This window comes from Canis lupus, chromosome 32, assembly GCF_003254725.2.
Source record: "Canis lupus dingo isolate Sandy chromosome 32, ASM325472v2, whole genome shotgun sequence".
Taxonomy (NCBI): domain Eukaryota; kingdom Metazoa; phylum Chordata; class Mammalia; order Carnivora; family Canidae; genus Canis; species Canis lupus.
Genome location: NC_064274.1, coordinates 31,077,902 through 31,082,450, shown reverse-complemented (window position 1 = coordinate 31,082,450; position 4,549 = coordinate 31,077,902). Strand labels below are relative to the sequence as shown.

At 33.5% G+C, this 4,549-nt stretch overlaps 1 long non-coding RNA gene across 1 annotated transcript; it reads right to left on the bottom strand.

Annotated features, from left to right (window-relative positions):
* Positions 1-1,694: 1,694 nt before the first annotated feature.
* On the bottom strand, positions 1,695-2,783 carry LOC118353113 (uncharacterized). The gene is made up of 3 exons (XR_004811371.2): positions 2,289-2,783; positions 1,885-2,013; positions 1,695-1,787 (listed from the first exon to the last, which is right to left on the bottom strand). It is a non-coding gene; the product is annotated as an uncharacterized LOC118353113 (long non-coding RNA).
* Between the last annotated feature and the right edge of the window lie 1,766 nt (positions 2,784-4,549).

Genomic DNA, 4,549 nt, shown 5'->3' with positions numbered 1-4,549 from the left:
TGCATGCTTCCACATATTTTGGCAGGAGAAAGTAGGAGTCCACTGACAATGGTTTGGGATATTACTAGCCAGTGTTTCTGAATTTATACATTTTTTATCTCTTTCTGGTAAGCTTCAACAATCTTAGTGAAATAAGAAATGTAACACTCTGTTAATGGCATTTGGTTGCTTTATGCCATTTAAAACAAGTAAGATTACTTTTTATCCTTCTGCATAGTCAATAAAAGTTACTTAAAAAGGTAATTATTTAAGTGCCTTTGGTTGCAAAATTGTGGTGCTCCCCAAAATGATTCCCCTTAATCTTTGCGATTTATATTGTTATATGCACATAAATGACTAACTGCATTTTCTCTCTCTATTGCTTTCTTCAAGGAGAATGCAATATACCAGTTTCCCTGGGTGCATACTGAATAAGAAATCAGAACACTAAAATGAAATAGTTTTATCAGAAATTATTTGCAAACCTCTGATGCATAAAGCTGGTTTGCAGTGCTAACGTTTCCAAAGATTTTTGTTTTATTCATTTGAGAAAAATATATATGTAGAGAGAAGATTAAAAGCCCTTTTATGCATGACAATAATGCATAAAATTCCAAAATGAAAAATAAATACTTTGAGGCTTCCCCTGTATAGAATGCAAATGAGCCTTCCATCTCCAGGTGTCATTTTTTTTTTAAACAGTCTGCTTTTGTTAAAGTGAACTAAGCAAAGATTCCTACTAAGAAATCAAACATCTCTTTTTAAATGTAAGTGTGTTCCTACTCTGCAGCGCAATATGATCTTCAGAGCATCAGTGACAGTAGTTCCATTGAGCTCAAGTTATGATAACAATAACTTTTGCAGATGTTCATAGCTGTCAAATATTATTCACTAAAATGTCAGAAGATGTGATAAAAAGTTAAACCAGAAAAATTATTCTAAAGTAATTGGTTCAAGTCAAGAAGGCAAGGGAAGGTCAAACATTAATCCCTACCCATAAACAGTGAATGAACCATAGAGAAATCACAGCCATATTGATTTTTTAGGAGGAAACAATTGTGTACTGTATCAGTGGACACACAGATAAAGTGGATGCTTATACATGTGCCGGTGTGCAAATTTATAGTTGCATATCAAAGGAGCTCAGTGATTTAAACAAAAGTTTGTCTTAAGATTTACTGGATTTTTTTACTCAGATTTGCTATCAATAGAGATTTAACCCATCTTTGGCTATAATAAATTAGACCCCAATTGCATTAAGTTTACGCTATCCACACTTTTTTCTGTTTTCCACTCGGTGGATTCACAAGGTCAAATGGAAGGGTTATTTGACCAGAAACCATGGGGACTTTGTGGATTTAGAATTCCATTTGCAATGTTACGACAATGGCTCATAATGATATCCTGCCTTCGTCTATGCTAAGAACAAATATCCCAACTAACAATATGAACCAGAGAACATGTTTAAAAAGTACACACAACTTAGGTTTTTCTTTCATATGCTTTCTATATTTTCAGCTTCTTGGGCCATTGTTGCAATGAAAATTGTTTCTAAATTACTGCCTAAGAGCAGTATACAAGGAAAACTGTATTATGAAACAGGAGATTGTTCATGACAAAGAAGAAATAAATCAATAACAGGTGCAAGTATCTCAGAAACTGTTACTTCAACATAAATTGTCCCTGTAAGAAGGACAGAAAAATGTTTTTACAAACCTTTTACTTTTTTCAATTCTCACTGGAATCCCATGTCAGAAGAGAAAATGGCTGTTTGCTTAGAATAAAGTGTCTTAGCCGTCTACGTGGACCTGACAGTAATGACAAAGGATGGTGCCGATCAATATCCATCTTCTTCATTCCTGAAGTAATAACTTTCAATAGGAAAATCTATTTACTTTTACTTACCTTTATTTTATTTCATTTTGCCTTAAAGAAGTTCATTCCAGGGGGAGGGTTTACCTTGCAAACAGCAGTTAACAAACTGATGATTTAACGAAGGACCCTGGGCCAGGAGGGGCGTACCCATCGTTGTACCTGTGTCAACGTTAAGAAGAAACACATTTCTTTGGGTTCTAAATTTGTTATTCAAATAACAATCACTAAAGGCCTTTCAAGGTTCACAGCTGAATATCTGGAATGTATATCAACCAGGTCAATCAGAAAAAGGGTCAGTATTCACATTCTTACATGTAGGGCTTCTTGAATTTTTTACATTCCATTTGCTACTGTACTGCATGGCAAGTAAAATATCCCTGGATGAGGATTTGAAAAGGAGACCTCAACTCTTTCTGGGAAAACTAGTTTCATACCTTGTATAGAAACTCTTTGGAAAGGCCTTGTGTTGTCTGTTGAGATCTACAATGGTGAGGGAGCTTTCACCACAGACTGTCACGACAGTCGTTATTTTAAATTACATTGCAAAATAAGTGCTCGACACATGAGTATACACACTGAAATAAAACATTTTCTGATGTTTGAAACATTCTCTCTTCTCTTTATCTCTTCTCTCTCCCTGTCAGGCCTGTAACTATTTTATAATTATGATAGATTTTTATTTCTTTTGAGCTAGAATTGGTTTAAAAGTTACAGCTTTTTGTTTCCTCAACACCTTTGTTTTACAGATAATCTTTTTCCAATGAATCAAAATTGACATTTGAAATATGAAGCTCTTAATAACATCTAATGGCAATTCTTATCAACTTCGTTGCATGATTTTCATCTTAACTAATTTTTATTTTTGAAGCTGTAATTAAAAGCCACTGCATTTTAAAAATGCAAAAATTTTTGTAGTTGTCTTTATAAAATTCTTGATAGAATTTCCCATTATGAGGAAAGAAAGAAAAGAATTCTTCACATACATATGCACACGATGATTTCAGACCAACTATGAATATTATATCACCTTTTTATACTAGAAATGGTTGCTCAGAACACTGATATTGATATCAATAGCAATGTAAAGTTTTAAAATAATCAGAATGAACTAAACAGCAACCTGAGACTTCTAATTCTCAATGTGAATTTTTAAATTAATAATTGATAATTAATTTTAAATCAAAAGGAGTAATAAAAACCCATTCCTGAACTCTAGGTTCCTACATAAATCTCAGAACACTCACTGTGTATATTTGTTACTAAGAAAGGAGATCACTGGTATTAAACCCCTGCTTAAATCAACTGCAAGATGGGAAATAAATTAGAGGCAGTACTCTCCTTAGAATTTCTAAGAAAACATATATTAACATAGATGTAATATAGCAAGAGAATTAATTGCAAATAAAGTAAAATGTACAGAATGATAAGGATAAATTACATTTCGCTTCTAATATCTAAGCATTCATTACTAAGAGGATAGCAGCAAAGAAAAAAATGCATGTATGCCCTACTCCTTTTATATTTGCACCAGACACAGAGGATCACATTTTACCTGAAGGTGATCAGGCTTTCACTTTGGTAAACTTCTCTGCAGGCATTTTCATGTGTGTGCCTGTGTACCAGGAAAATAATACACAAGAAATATTTGTATATTCTTGAAACACAAAAGAAAATATTCCATGTGAGTCGGGCCCTCAATAAATCTAAAGAAAAACCATTGACAATTTTATTAAAAAAAAAAATAGTTTCACTTGTTAAAAGGCACCAAGGGGTTAGAAAAAATATTCAAGGTCTTAAAGGTTTTAGAAAGCTTTTTGTTGTTGTTGTTCTCAATGATAGCAATTTTTATTCATTGGTTTGTACTTGCAACATATTTTGTTGTAGAATTTTGTCCACTATGTCATGTTCCATATATTGACATGAAACTAGATCTACTGGACCCCTCAAAAAATAATTGCATTTATTTTAAGAAAATCAAACTGAGTAATAGATACAAAATAATATACACAATTAAGTATAAGCACTTTAAAGAGTCTTTCTAAAGGATTAGTCCTAGGAAGAAGAATAGGTGCTCTTGAAAATATAAACAAATGTTAAGGGAGGACATATAAAATTTAAGACATAACACAGTTAAATCTCAAATTTAAGGCAAATAAGCGTTGTTACTTATCCCTCAAACTACACTCGTTTCAATATTTCCATTGAAACTGAGTATCTGCAAATGGATTAAGGTGACCAGTCAGTATTCAGTACATGGTCATGGAATAAGTAAAAAAAGAGAAGACAACTGTGCATTTCATAATATATTTGGCTCTGAGGCCTAAAAGAAGGTAAACACATTGTTCTCACCTGCTCACTTGGTTGTGTAAAATTAGAAATCCTAAAATCTTGAATACTTTGATGATCACGTGATTAAGAAGAAATTCATCAGCAGTATGTTAAATGCATTGCATTGGTGAGTTAACTTCTATGTTTTCCTGTGAAGAACTGGAGACCACCAACTAGGAACAGGGTGCTAGGTTGAAGCAGGAAAGAGGAGGCAAGACAAAGAAATGCACAGGGGCCATGACCCTGACACACATTTTACAAAAGGCAGATTCAGAAAATTTCACCGGGTGTGGAGAAATTACATTACAGTCAGGAGTTACTAAGATGCGGAAAGCTTCACGCCACTATAAAGTCATGGAGCCCGTCG